The sequence below is a fragment of the Mus pahari genome, chromosome 7, assembly GCF_900095145.1.
Source record: "Mus pahari chromosome 7, PAHARI_EIJ_v1.1, whole genome shotgun sequence".
NCBI classification, from domain to species: domain Eukaryota; kingdom Metazoa; phylum Chordata; class Mammalia; order Rodentia; family Muridae; genus Mus; species Mus pahari.
The window spans coordinates 98,272,226-98,288,304 of NC_034596.1; positions in this window are offsets into that span (position 1 = coordinate 98,272,226).

Sequence of the window (16,079 nt, forward strand, 5' to 3'; positions counted from 1 at the left end):
GAGAATTAGAAAAAAAATCCCAGTAATATGGGTAACATTAAATTTGACAAAGCATCTCAAATGCTTGACTGTGATAGCCAGTTAAATTATCTGCTTTAATCTGATTTGGAACACCAGTCATAGAGAAAAATAATGCAGGCAATGACTAATTATATTTTTAGTTGATTCTCCTGTTAAAGCAGTTGCCACTAGAAAGCCTGAAAAGGTATCAATAATCACATGTGCATATTTTACTTTTCTAAAATCAGGAATATGAGTATCCATTTACAATAATTGACTAAGTATGAGTCCTTGAGAATTAACACCATTATGTGGCACAGGAAGAAATCGAGGACATTGAGAACAAGTCTTTACAATTTGACATCCATTCTCTAAATATATCAAATTATTGTCTCAAGCCATTATTATTTTGATGATGTAAAGAATGAGATTACATGGCCAATTATTCCTCTGTAAGGCCTATAATCTGCCTGAGATACAAATCTGTTGTGGTTTTGCCTAAGAGGTCTTGTTCAGGCAGTCCAGGATGAGGTCTTAAATGTCCAAAGAGTCTTTTAAAGTAAAACTACCTTTTCTTACCTTGAGCTGTATTTGCATAAATAATTGCAAAATTTGAGAAATAGCAGTATCTTAAAAAGGAACAGTTTCGCACAATTGTAAGCTCTGTGCTTACATCATATATATATGATATACTTTACAAACAGTAGGTACAACATGTAGTTAGATTATCTGTGCTGAAGTAGAGAGAAACTGGAGAATAAACATGTGATCCAATCACATATACTTCCCTCCCATAAAAGGGCTGTTTATAAATACAGTAGATGTATTCTTTATGGGATGCACACATAAATTTATAGGAAATAAAAAAGCATGCATAGAAGCAAAATTAACAACTTGTCTTTTGGATAACAATTATCAATTTTGCCCAAAAAGTTTGTCATGCAATATGCCAAATATCAGTATTCTGCAATAATCAATTTAATTGCTGTTTGAAACAAGGAATAGATGTCTCATCAGTTTCTTAAGACATTCTTTCCAAAACACTTTCATGACTCTGTCCTACAATTCTTTATTAATACCACAACAGCTTCATAATGGAATATTAAAATTTTACTTTGATGTGAAGAAAGATGAATTCACATTAATGCTCCCCTTTTGCCAAAGAATTACTGTGGGCACATTTAGTAACAATAACTAACATAAACAGCCAACTATTGATTATAGCAGCTTCCTCTATTTTCTGCAAAGCTATTTGTCTCTCACCAGTTAATCAATGCCCTTTGATAACATCCAACAAAGGCTTAAGTCCTCCTGTGGTGAGCTTAAGATGAGGTCTTAGCCAATTAACATCTCTTGGAAGCTTTTGAAAATAATTTGAAGTAAGCAAATCATCCTTTCTTTCTTGAATTATCTGTGCCACACTTTTTCTAGGATATAACTGAGGCCCCAATATTGAAATAGGTATTGCCTTTGAATCTTTTCTGGAGCAACAACTACTCAAAAAATTTTAAAGCTCATTTATAAGAGCAAAGGTTTGTTGAAAAATTCCATTACGGGTATCAGCTAATAAAATTCTCTCCATCTAATAAACAATATACACTGAAAGATTCAAAGTCTTTTGTATTGAAGCAGAGACTTTTTTTTTTAACATAATGTAAGGCTATTAGCCATTCCTAGAGGCAAAACTTTCCAATGATTACAAGCTCACTAGAAGTAAACCCTTTACAATTATCAGGATGTAAAGGAAAAAACAACCCTCCAAATCCATAATAATTTTATATGGAGTAGGCAGGCCAGATTGTAATGCCTCTACAGGTGCCACAGCCTCATTGACCTTTCATAAATCTTAAATTTGAACTTTGTTTTGAACACCTGGATAGATCTGTAGTAATGCTGTTTTGGCTTAAAAATAATTCCCCAGAGGCAAGGTGAGGGGAAGGCCCAAAAACTTCCATAGGCATGGTTTGTAAGATACCTCGCTGAGGCCACTCTGAGCTTTGCATTGATTCAAATGTAATTATTTCTTAATCTGAGCATATTGCCCAATGATTACCCCTCCTGCAGTGAGGACACATTCTAGGGGAGCAATTCTACTGTATGCCTCTAATTTTTGGACAGTCTTTCTTAAAATGATTTATGTCCCCATCCTTAAAACACTCCTTATAACTTTGGTGCTGTGAAAGCATTGATTGTACTATAGTTCCCTGCAAGGTAGCAACCGTAGCCAAACCTGGATTGTAGGAAGGTCCAATTTCTGCACAAAGATGAACATATCCAGATAAGTCTCTTTTTGCTTTGTATGGACAGATGGCTGCAATGAGCTGAATTAGTGTTCTCATTAGGCAATAGTGTAACAAAAGGAACTCCTGCTTGAGGGTCCCCCTAAATTCTATTAGCTGTTTTTAGTAGCCTATCCACAAACTACTTGAAATAGTCCATCAGGAGTCTGTTTGATACCAAATAAATTTCCACTGAGATCTCCTTTCCAATCTTGGGGGGTTAAATTTTGCTTCTACCACTGTATGCAATAAAGCTTATGTAAAAGGGGCAGCAGGCCTATACTGGCCACAGTTGTTTTTAACTTTTATTACCTTTGCAATCATCCTAATTACAAAATACGGGTGAGGTAAGAATCCTGAGCTTGCAATCAAACTGCAGACTTCAGCCAATGGAACACTGGCAATTTAACCATAATTTTAAAATTTCTTTTGCAATATTAGACAATGATCATAACTTTGGGAAGCAAAATCCAATTTTAAACAATCCATTCTCTTTAAAGTCAATACCAAAAGCATTACTTTCACATTATGAATTTTGGCTGCCAATTCTTATATATGAGTGCATAACAGTGCAACTTTTAATGCTGCATTAAAGAGACATTGTTTTAAACCTTACCCCATATAAGTCTAGTTTCTAGGATAAGAATTACACAAAATATTATCCCAATTTAGGAGTATCCTTAGAGGCCTGGCTTCCTGGGCTGGTTCATGGCACATGTTGTTGTTTAAGATGACTCCAACCCCGAGTTACCAGTTTTAAGCTAACTTTCCGTTACTAATGTTATACTTTTTAAATCATACCAAATAACTTATATGCCAATATTCTTAGACTAAGACATGCAGAACATATGTATACCTTTAATACCACTCAGAAACAAAATGAAGCAGCTACACGAATCTTATATGTTTAGACTAAAGAAAATTTTTACATTTTCTAGCTGTAATTTCAAGATGAAAAGCAGTTTGCCATTTTCTGAACCAAATAATCACAATTACAGAGATTTTTCTAGGTTAAAAATCAACTATCAGCATATTTGCTTTAGAACTTGAGGTCCCCTTTAAAAGCAGCTTTTCAGCATGGCTTCTCCTGCTGTATTGGACTCCTGGTTAAGGGTGCAGGGCAACTTAAATCAGTCTTCACTGGGCAAACTTAGACTGAATCAAAAGATTGATAGCCAGCAGATAAAGTTTTGACCAATTTTTTCTTTTCAACATGAAAGATAAAACAACAGTGGGTGGATAGGGGAGCAGGGGCGGGGGGGTGGTAATAGGGAACTTCTGGGATAGCATTTGAAATGTAAATAAAGAAAATAAATTAAAAAAGCAGGAATTAACAAGCATTGGTTATAATATCTCTCAGCATCAATGGACTCAATTTCCCGATGAGAAGAGTCAGGCTGACAGGATGGAGGCAAACACAGGCTCCATCATTCTGCTGCATATAAGAAACACACCTCAGCAACAAAGAATGACATCACCTCAGAGTAAAGGGCTGGAAAAAGGTGTTCCAAGAAAACAATCCCCAAAAGCAAGATCAAGTACCCATTCAAGTATCTAATAAAATATACTTTCAACCAGAATTAGTCAAAACAAATCATACTCATCAAAGGAAAAATCTGTCTCAATTCTGAATATCTGTGCCCTAAATGCAAGGACATCCACATTTAAAAAAGAAACATTACTAAAGTTTAACTCTCACCTTGAACCCCACACATTAATAGTGGGAGACTTCACACCCCACTCTCACCGATGGACAAGTCATTGAGACAGAAACTAAAAGAGAAATAATGAGATGAATAGATCTTAGGAGTCAAATGGACATAATATATCTAAAGAACAAACCACCCAAAAACAGAATAATATACCTTCTTCTCAGCACCTCAGAAAACTGTCTCCAAAATTGACCATATAATCTGTCACAAATCAAACCTTAAAAAAATAAAAGAAAAAAGAAATAGCCCCTTGTATATTATCAGAGAACCATGCATTAAACCTGGATTTCAACAACAGAAACAACAGAAAGCTTACAAACTCATGGAAACTGAATGACTCTCAACTCAGTAACTACTCAGTCAAGGAAGAAATAAAGAGAGAAACTAAATACTTTCTAGAATTCATTGAAAATAAGTGTACTACATACCCAAACTTATGGGACACAAAGAAAGCATTGCTAAGAGAAAAATACATACCAGTAAATCCATTCATAAAGAAACTGAACAGATCTCATACTAACAATTTAAAAGTACACTTGAAAGTTTAAGAACAAAAAGAAGCAAACACACCAAAGAGGAGTAGATGGCAGGAAATAAACTAAGGGCTGAAATGATTCAATTATGAAAAAGGAGAACAATACAAAAGATCAAGTAAACAAAGAGCTGGCTCTTTGAGAAAATCAATAAGACAGACAAATGATCAGCCAATCTAACTAAAAGGCAGAGAGATGGTATCCAAATCAGCAATAACAAAAAAGGAAAGGGAGACATAACAACAGACACTGAAGAAATTGTATAAATAAATAAATAAATAAATAAATAAATAAATAAATAAATAAATATCATTGGGTCTTACTTCCAAAGCCTGTACTCAGCAAAACTTGAAAAATCTAAATGAAACTGATGATTTTCTTGAAATATACCACTTACCAACATTAAGTCAAGATCAGATAAACTACTTAAATCTGTAAGGATTGAGAACAAATCTGTCCTATAATCTGTAAGGAAATGGAAGCACTCACTAAAGGTTTCCCAACGGGGGGGTGGGGGGGGAAGCCCAGGGCAAAATGGGTTTAGCACAGAATTCTACCAGAATTTCAAAGAGCTAAAACCAATACTCCTCAAACTCTTCTACAATGAAACAGAAGGAACATTGCCAGATTCGTTGTATGAAGCCACAGTCACCCTGATACCTAATCCACATGAAGACTTAACAAAGAAAGAGTATTTCAAGCCAATTTCCCTGGTGAATATTGATGCTAGAATACTCGAAATACTCACAAACTGGATCCAAGAACATATCCAAAACATTTTCCACCATGTTCAAGTAGGCTTCATTTTATGGATGTAGGGGTGGCACAATATACAAAAATCAATCAAAATAATCCACCATATAAACAAACTGAAAGAAAAAAAAATCACATGATCATCTCATTAGATGCTGAAAAACCCTTTGATGAAATCCAACATTCCTTCATGATAAAAATCTTGGAACAATCATGGGTACAAGGTGCATACCTAAGCATAATAAAAGCAATCAATATATACCAAACCAATAGCCAACATAAAATTGAAGGGAGAGAAACTTAAAGCAACCCTCCAAAAATCAAGCCCACTTTTTTTGTAACTATTCAAAATAGTTTTTGAAGTTCTAGCTAGAACAATAAGACAACTAAAGGAGATCAAGGGATATCAATTGGAAAGGAAGAAGTCAAAGTATAGCTATTTGTAGATGATATGATATGACATTATAGATAAGTGTACCCCAAATTTCTACCAGAAAACTCTTACAGTTGATAAGCATCTTTAACAATGTGACTGGATATAAAATTAACTAAAATCATTATCCTGGGTTTTTTAAATTTTAGTGTTTTAATTGGGTTATTTGGTTTTTTGGATCTAACCTTTTGAGTTCATTTTATATTTTGGATATTAGCCCTCAATCAGGTGTAGGGTTCATGAGGAGCTTTTCCCAATCTGTAGGTTGCCAATTTGTCCTATTGATGGTCTCTTTTCACTTACAGAAGCTTTTCAGTTTCATAAGGTCCTATCTTAGATCCTGAGCCATTGGTGTCCTGTTTGGGAAAATTCCCCCTATGCAATGCATTCAAAGATATTTCCCACTTATTCTTCTCTTAGATTCAGTGTATCTGGTTTTATGTTAAGGTCCTTGGTCCACTTGGACTTGAGCTTTGTGCAAGGTAATAAATACGAATCCATTTGCATTTTTCTATATGCATACCACCAGTTAGACCAGCACCATTTATTGAAGATGTTTTCTTTATTCCACATAATGGTTTTGGTTTCTCTGTGAAGATCAACTGTCCATAGGTGTGTGGGTTTATTTCTGGGTCTTCGATTCTATTTCACTGATTGACTTAACTGTCTCTGTACCAATATCATGTGACTTTAATCACTATTTCTCTGTAGTACAGCTTGAGGTCAGGGGTGGTAATTCCCCTAGTAGTTCTTCTATTGTTGAGAATTGTAATTTTTATCTTGGGATTTTTGGTTTTTCCATATGAAGCTGAGAATTGCTCTTTCCAAGTTTGTGTATAACTGAATTAGAATTTTGATGGTGATTGCATTGAATCTGTAGATTGCTTTTGGTAAGATGGCCAATTTCCACTATGTTAATCCTACTGATCCGTGACTTTAGGAGAACTTTCCATCTTCTGAGGTATTCTGTTTCTTTTTTCAAGGACTTGAAGTTCTTATCATTCAGATCTTTCACTTGCTTGTTTGGAGTTACACCGAGATATTTTATAATACTTGCGACTATTGCGAAGGGTGTTGTCTCCCTAATTTCTTTCTCAGCCTGCTTATCATTTGTATAAAGAAAGGCTCCTGCTTTTCACTTAATTTTATATCCATCCACTTTACTGAAGTTCTTATCAGCTGTAGGTGCTCTCTAGTAGGATTTGGGGGGGGGGGTCACTTATGTAAACTATCATATCATTTGCAAATAGGGTATCTTGACCTTCTTTCCAATTTATATCCCCTTGATCTCCTTTTGTTGTCTAATTGCTTTAGCTAGAATTTCAAGTACTGTATTGAATAGGCAGGGAAATAGTGAGCAGCTTTGTCTTGTCCCTGATTTTAGTGGGATTGTTTCTCTCAAGTTTCTCTCAATTCACTTTGATGTTGGCTGTTGTTTTGCTGTATATTTCTTTTATTTTGTTTAGTTATGTTCCATGAATTCCTGATCTGCCCAAGTCTTTTAACATGAAGGAATGTTGTATTTTGTCAAAGGCATTTTCAGCATCTAATGAGATGGTCATGTTGGGGTTTTCTTGTTTGAGTTTGGTTATATAGTTGATTACATTGATGGATTTCTGTATATTAAACCATCCCTGCATCCCTGGGATGAAGCCTACTTGATCATGGAGAATAATGGTTTTGATGTGTTCTTAGATTCAGTTTGCTAGAATTTTATTGAGTATTTTTATATCATTATTTATACGCAAAATTACTCTAAAGTTCTCTTTCTTTGTAAGGTCTTTGTGTGGATTAGGTATCAGAGTAACTGTGGCTTCATAGAATGACTTAGGTAGTGTTCCTTCTGTTTCTATTTTGTGGAATATTTTGAGGAGTATTGGTATTAGCTCTTCTTTAAAGTTCTATCAGAACTTTAAAGTTCTGATAGAACTCTGTACTAAAAGCATCTGTCTCAGTTTTGGGTTGGTTGGTTGGTTGGTTGGTTGGTTTTGTTTGTTTGTTTGGTGTAGCAATATTTTTCCTGACCAATCATTTTAAATATTAATACAAGAGATGTGATTGGACAGGGAAAAGGGAGTCAGCACAAATTGTTGCAAGGACAGAGACAGAGGACACAGGTAGAAAGAAGGAAGCAAGATGGAGGACAAACAAGATGATTCAGATTCCATATGGTTTTAAATAGCCACAGGTAGATATAATATCATATAGGGATAGAATAATTAGGGTAACTTGTCTAATCTAGGTGGGCAATTTGTACCATTATCAATTGGCCCTGAATTTATTGTGTAGGCATCTTGTGTATTGAAATTTTATTGGTATATAAATCTGACTGATTAGTTATAAGCTTCTAACATTTTGATTATACTGAGTTTTTGGGAATTGTGACAGCTAACCTCGAAGTCTTTGCATGGGGCTGATGTGGCAGTGACCCACCAAGGGAACTTAGCAAGTTGGGTGGAAATATCTTGGGAGCTCTGGGCCAGAGAGTCTGCCGAGGTAAGAACATCCCCCTGAATCCATTTGGCTCACTGGTGCCTGGCATAGCTCAGGAACTTGACATTCTTTTTAATATTTCCCACAGTTTGCTATGTTTTTGACTGCTTATATTTCATTAGGGGTTATAGTACTGTTTAGATAGTTTACCTGATCTTGATTTAACTTTGGTATGTGGTATATGTCTAGAAAATTATTGACTTCATCTAGTTTTTCTAGTTTTGTCAAGTATAGACTTTTGCAGTAAGATCTGATGATTCTTTGAATTTTCTCAGTGTCTGTTGTTATGTCTCCCTTTTCATTTCTGATTTTTTATTTTAAATTTGGATACCGTCTCTGTGTCCTTTAGTTAGTTTGGCTAAGAGTTCATCTATCCTGCTAATTTTCTCAAAAAGAACCAGATCTTGGTTTTGTTGATTCTTTGTATTGTTCTCTTCATTTCTAATTGGTTGACTTCAGCCCAGAGTTTGGCTATTTCCTGCCATCTACTTCTCTCAGGTGCATTTGCTTCCTTTTGTTCTAGAGCTTAAAGGTGTGCTATTGTTAGTATAGGATCTCTCCAATTTCCTTATGAAGGCACTTAGTGTTATGAATTTTCCTCTTAACACTGCTTTCATTGTGTTTCATAAGTTTGGGTATGTTGTGCCTTCATTTTCTTTGACTTCTAGAAAGTCTTTAATTTTTTGCCTTATTTCTTCCTTGACTAAGTTATTATTGAGTAGAGTTCCATAAATATGTTGGACTTTCTGTTGTATTGTTGTTATTGAAGTCCAGCCTTAGTCCATGGTGATCTGAGAGAATGCATGGTATTATTTCAATCTTCTTGGCTTCAATCTGCTAAGGCTTATTTTGTGTTCAATTATAGGGTCACATTTGGAGAAGGATCCATGAGGTGCTTAGAAGAAGGCATATTATTTTGTTTTGAGATGAAATCTTCTGTATAGATCTGTTAAATAAATTTGGTTCATAACTTCTGTTAGTTTCAGTGTGTCTCTGTTTAGTTTCTGTATCAATGACCTGTCCATTGACAAGAGTAGTGTGTTGAAGTCTCCTACTCTTATTGTGTGAGATTCAATATGTTCTGAGTTTTAGCAAAGTTTCTTTTTATGAATGTGGGTGCCCTTGCATTTGGGGCATAGATGTTCAGAATTGGGACTTCATTTTGGGGAATTTTTCCTTTAATGAGTATGAAATGGCCTTCCCCAACTTTTTTGATTACTTTGGTTGAAAGTCTATTTTATTGGATATTAAAATGGCTACTCCAGCTTGTTTCTTGGGACCATTTGCTTGGAAAACATTTTTCCAACCCTTTACTCTGAGGTAATGTTTGTCTTTGTTGCTGAGGTATATTTTTTGTATACAGAAAAATGATGGATTCTGATTATGTATCCAGTCTGATAGCCTGTGTCTTTTTATTGGGTGAATTGAGTCCCTTGATGTTGAGAGATATTAAAGACCAATGATCGTTACTTCCTGTTATTCTGGTTGGAGGTGGTATGTGTATGTGATTCCCTTTTTGAGTTTGTTGTGAGAAGATAATTTCTTGCTTTTTCCTGGGTGTAGTTACGCTTCTTGTCTTGGTGTTTTCCTTCTAATATCCTCTGTAGTGCTGGATTAATCAAAAGATATGTTTAAATTTGATTTTGTCATAGAATATTTGGTTTCTTCTTCTATGGTGATTGAGAATTTTGCTGACTATAGTAGACTGGGATGGCACCTGTGTTCTCTTAAGAGTTTCCATGACATCTGACTGGGATCTTCTGGCTTTTAGTGTCTTTGTTGAAAATATGGTATAATTCTGATAGATGCACCTTTATATATTGCTTAGCCTTTTCCCCTCAGAACTTTTAATATTCTTTCTTTGTTTTGTACATTTAGTGTTTTTATTATGTGGTGGGAAGATTTTCTCTTCTGGTCCAATCTATTTAGTGTTCTCTAGGCTTGTTATATATTTATGGTCATCTCTTTAGGATAGGGAAGTTTTCTTCTATGATTTTGTTGAAGGTGTTTTCTGGCCCTTTGACTGGGAATGTTCACCCTCTTCTGTTCCTATTATTTTTAAGTTTGGTCTTTTCATTGTGTCCCAAAAATTCCTGGACATTTTTGGGTTAGGAACTTTTTATAGTTTGTATTTTCTTTGACTAATTTGTCAAAATCTTCTATAGTACCTTCTATGCCTTAGATTCTCTCTTCCATCCTTTGTATTCTGTTGATGATGCTTGTATCTGTAGCTCCTGATCTCTTTCCTAGGTTTTCCCTCTCCAGGGTTGTCTCCATTTTTATTTTCTTTATTGCTTCTATTTCCGTCTTTAGATCTTGGAACATTTTGTTCAATTTCTTCAGCTGTTTGATTTTACTTTCTATATTTCTTTAAGGGATTTATTTGTTTGATCTTTAAGCATTTCTACCTGTTTTGCTGTGTTTTCTTGTATTTCATTAAAGGAGTTATTTATATCCTTCTTGAAGACCTCTAGCATCTTCATGAGATGAGATTTAAGTCAGAATCTTGTTCTTCTGGTGTGCTAGGGTATGCAGAGCTTGATGTGGTAGGAGAGTTGACTTCTTTTTTTTTTTTTTTAATGAATAAATGACCATTTGTTACTACTGCCTTGTTATGACTGCCTTGTTGAGACCTCCTTGCAAACAGGATTTGTTTCAAGAGTTTTTTTTTTTTAAATGACCAACTTATTATGCTTATGTTCTGCTTCTGTAAACCCACCTATTTGCCTACCACATCCCCCATTTGAAAACCCCCTGAACTATAAAATAATCCTTATCTTACAGTTGTTCAATGCTGATCTCTGAACCTCACCTTTAGGGGAAGACATCTCAGAAACACAAATTTTAAAAAGCTTGCTTTAATTAATTGCTTGCTTTCATAAATTTGGCCATGGTAACTTGAGAGTTGACTTCTGATGTTACAAAATTATGTTGGTTTCTGTTGCTTATGTTCTTGTGCTTGCCTTTCATCATCTTGTATCTGGCGTTAACTGGCCTAGGTATCTCAGACTGCTTGCTTCCTTGGAGACAGGTAGAGCTAGCTGTGTTTTCTAGATTTGTGCAGGCCTCCTGGGAGGCATGCATTGCTGTTCCTGGTTAGGTCAGACCTACTGTGTCTCAGGTTAGAGCACTCCTTCTGTGTCCGGAGTTAGCATAGACCTCCTGGGAGATAGACAGGCTCTGAGGTTCAGAGGGCAGAGGAGAAGGATTTTTATAAATTTAAAGAGACAAATGCATTATCTTAATCCAGCAGTTGTGAGAGGCACCAGATTTTGAGTCTTGGTATATAAAACTGTGGAGGCGTGAATAAGAATGTGCTTAAATATTTGACTGCTTAGTCATCAGATAGTGGAACACATTGAAAGGATTAGAAAGACAAGGCTGTGTGGCTTTGTTAGAGGAAGTGTGTCAATATGGGTGGTCTTGAAGCCTACACCAGTCTCTCTCTCTCTCTCTCTCTCTCTCTCTCTCTCTCTCTCTCTCTCTCTCTCTGTCTCCTTTCAGATCATGATGTAGCTCTCAGGTACTTCTCCAGCACCATTCCTGCCTGCTACCATGCTCTCTGGCATGGCAATAATAGACTAAGCTTCTGAAATTTCAAGCAAGCCCTCAATTAAATGCTTTATTTCATAAGACTTGCCTTGGTCATGGTATCTTTTCATAGCATCAGAACAGTGATTAAGAAAAAAAAAAGCTTTGACTATTTGTGGGAAAAATAAGGAAAATGTTGCTGCTGATAGGTTGATCCTAGCTCCTCTGGATGAATTGACAAAATAAGAGAATGAGCTCCCTGATAACATTAACCAACACTTAGCACCTCATAATAAGGTGAGAGACAGCAATGCAATCAGTGATAAATCAACTGACTCCAGTTGTGAACCAATACTCTACAGGTCTCTAAAGGGAAGCTTGGGAGAGAATCTTCTGTCCAGCAGCCACAGAGCTCACAGTGCAGAAAAATCAAACTGAAGCTCTTACTATAAGGTTGGCTAAACAATAGTGAAAATTCAAGTCCCAAGCTCAGAGGGAGTCATCAGTTAAAATAAGGGCATCAATTGGTAAAGAATGGGATCCTGTAACTTGAGATGGCGATTACAGAGGATCCTGTTGAAACTGAAAACTTTGAACTCTCAGATTCTCATGGGATTAACTCATCTGAGTTAGTCTCTCCACCATCACCCCTACCTTCTAAGATATTGCCTTTTTTCACTTTTGACTGAGGAAATTAATCCTTACTGCCCAGTGAAACACTAGTTTGAGCCAGTAGAAAGTCTTTAAATTTGACTGGAGAAAGCAGAAAAACCATATCCTGGATTGACATTTTTTAGTTTAAAAAACATTTAGTCACAATCAGAATGATAAAACTGAGAACTAAGGTTAAGGTATTTACACACTCTCCTCAAACTGTGTATTTGATGGATTAGGTCTTTGTTTTCATTTTGGCTGGTGATGCTGTCTGTATATGGAATTTCATGGCCTGGGTGGTACTTCCATGATGGTGTAAGTGAAGCTGGCTGGGGCCTGGGGACTTCTAAGTTGTTGGATCCTAGTAAAGGATACTACTATAGAGCTCAATGAGTTTGCTCATTGTCTTAGTTAAGATTTCTATTGCTGTGATGAAACACTATGACCAAAAAGCAAGTTGGAGAGGAAGAAGTTTATTTGTCGTACATTTTCAAATCACTCTTAATCACAGAAGGAAGTCAGGGCAGGAACCTGGAGGCAAGAGCTGAGACAGAAGCTATGGAGGGGTGCTACATACTTCCTTACTCCATGTGGCATGTTCAGCCTGATTTCTTATAAAATTTAGGACCACCAGCCCAGGGATGGCCTCACCCACTGTGGACTGGTCCCTCCATCAATCAGCAAAAAAGAAAATTCTCCACATGACTGCCTACAGGCTGATCTTATTGAAACATATTCTTAATTGAGGTTCCCTCTTTCTGATAAATCTAGCTTGTGTAAAGTTGACATAATCTAGCCAGGATATCAATTCAGTGAAGCAGAATGCTGGGGAATATGTGTGGGAACAGATTTTAAGACAGTGGGGGTAATGGTGGAAGGGTCATAAAACTGGATCAGGCTGAGGTTATTGATATTATCTCAGTTAGTGAACATTCTTGTTTACTTTAGAAACTCATATAGTTTCTAAATGGGTATCATTCAAAAATATAGTTCACTGAAGCACTTTCCTAAAGAACCACTACTGAAAGGAGTTTGGATATGCCTAAAATTGTAATGTTAGAGTGGATATGCTGTGTAAAACCCAATTGTTCACAATGGGAAGGCTGAGAAGAGATATTCTTCACTAATATTATAACAAAAAAAAATGGTGAGAGGGGCACCAGCACACTTGAAGGGATTTGTGGTCACCCTTTTCCTGTGACAGTCCTGGGGTTTGGAGACACTGCTGACCAGTTGGATGAATTCGGTGTAAAGAGTCTTATTGGGCCCTTGATGTAGCATGGGCCAAAGGGAAAAACTGAATCAGCAAAGAGCAGGTCATCCCATTTATCATAATGGGCAGCACAGGCAAAGCAATTTCTATGATGGCATGACTCACATTGACCATGGCACTACCTAATTAGTCTTGGGAGGTTCCAACCATGAAATATATAAAAAGCATTTTTTATTTGATCTATGTAAATAAATAAATTCTCAAACAAATTAAAGGCTCCATGGAATTGTGGCACAAAGTAATCTAGGCCCACGAGCCAATTTCCAGACTTGAGCCAGTTTGCAGGTGTAGATCTGCATCCCCTGACCAAAAGGACAACTAGGTTCATCTAAGGAAGGATTTTGATAAAACACCTAAGAGTTTTAGTGTTCACCTTTCCCAGGCCATCAGAAATGGGACCTTCAGACTTTTACAGTGGCAAGAGCACACATGGGACAAAAAGCAATTACTTTCCTGGGTTCTGAATTGACAGTGATTCCAAGAGAACCCAAGAAACACTGTGGTCCTCCAGTTAAAGCAGTGGCTTAGTGAGGCCAGGTGATTAGTGGAGTTTTGGCTAAAACCCAACACACAGTAGATTCCTGAAGTCATCCCCTAGTTGTTTTCCTGGTCCCAGAATGTACATACGGTTGAGAAAAAAATACTTTGAAGTTGTCTGAATATTCATGTTGGTCCCCTGACCTTGGAGTGAGGACTATTAGGATTGGAAAAGTTAAGAAGCCTTTAGATTTGTCTCTGCCAGGGAAAACTGTGACTCAAACACGTCATCTCAGGGTTAGTGTAAGTGGGCCTATTTGGGCTCTAGAGACAGCACATCCCTCACTTGAATGGGCTACTCTGCCCATTTACCAAGTGACTTGGAGAGCTGATAGCTTTCTATAGGGCTGGGGCAGGAGAAGGCTCTTCAACAGGTCCAGGCTGCTGGGAAGGCTACTCCCAAAAGAAGTCACATTAGGGGAATTTTACATGCTTGTGAGAATACTCCAAGAAAACAAGACAAGAGTCTTGTGACCTCAGGTTTTTCTAAACACACAAAATTGTTCTTGGATTATGCTTGTATGCCCCTCCCAGATGGAGTGGACTGGATGGAATTTCCTTCTGATTATTCATTACAGCTGACTATTGACATTTTTTTATATGCTTATATGGAAAACCACGGGTTTTGGGTTGTTTGTTTGTTTTTTCTTTTTGTTTTGTTCGAACCACTTGTGGTTTGTCCTTATGATTGTACACTTATTAAGGTGACTCTACTTAACCATATGAGTATAAATCGTCTGATATTCTGAATAAAGTTAGCCATTGCAGGAGACTTTATTCTGCCTCATTTTTAGGCACCCTTCTCCCAGGTTGCACCACCAACTAGAGTGGTAACAGGCTCCTGTATTACCATATGATCTGAGCTTCCCATTATACCTAGCTGTTGTCTGACTCACCAAGTTACCAATTGGGACATGCATAGTAGCATGCCATTATTAAAAGGAAATTATATTTACACAATGTGACACAAGCAGATCCTGAGGGCACTACAAAGATACATGAAGAAATTTCCCAAATGTCTGTAGTTTCTACTTCATTGACAATGCTGTCTGCTGCCAACCATGTACCTAGAGTCTCATGATGTGTACTCTATGATCCATTGACTGAGGCAGAGAATATTAGGGCCTGTTTTACTGATTATTCTGAAAGATATGAAGGCAGCAGCCAGCCATGGACTGATGGAGTATTATAAACCTTTCAGGGACAACCCGGACACCGGCAGCAAAAGGACATCTTCTTAACAGGTAGAACTTCAGTCAGTATACAAGGTCATACATGTTTGGAAGGAGAAATGAACAGTGATGGAATTACTCACTGATTCATGGATATAGTCAATAGACTTTCAGGTTTTTTTCAAAAAACATGATTGGAAAATTGGTGAGAAAGAAACCTGGTAAAGAATTATGAGGAGAGATCTCTCTAGATGGGAGAAGGACATGAAGACACTTATGTCCCAAGTATATATGCATCAAACCTGACTTCAGCTAAAGAGGAGTTCAATAACCAAGTAGATAGAATAACCCAATATAGGGACAGTCAGCCTCTTTTTCCAGCCATCTAACATTGCCAATAGGACAATGAACAAGGTGGTCATAGTGACAATGATCAACGTTACCTAGGGACTTGAAAACAAGGACTGCTGTTCAGTAAGGCTGACCAAGACACTTGAAGGAGCATCCCACACATCATAATGTCTAGCTGTGGGGGAAATACCTAAGCTTCCCCGTGTCTCTGTTTCCTCTTCCATGAAAGGAGCTGATAACAGCACATAGGTCAGAGGGCCATCAGGAGAGTCACAGCGTGTGAGTGACAATCTCTATGTCCCTGTTGTCACTAGAGGACACTCCTGCCAACAGGAGCTGAATGAACACTGCCTGGACA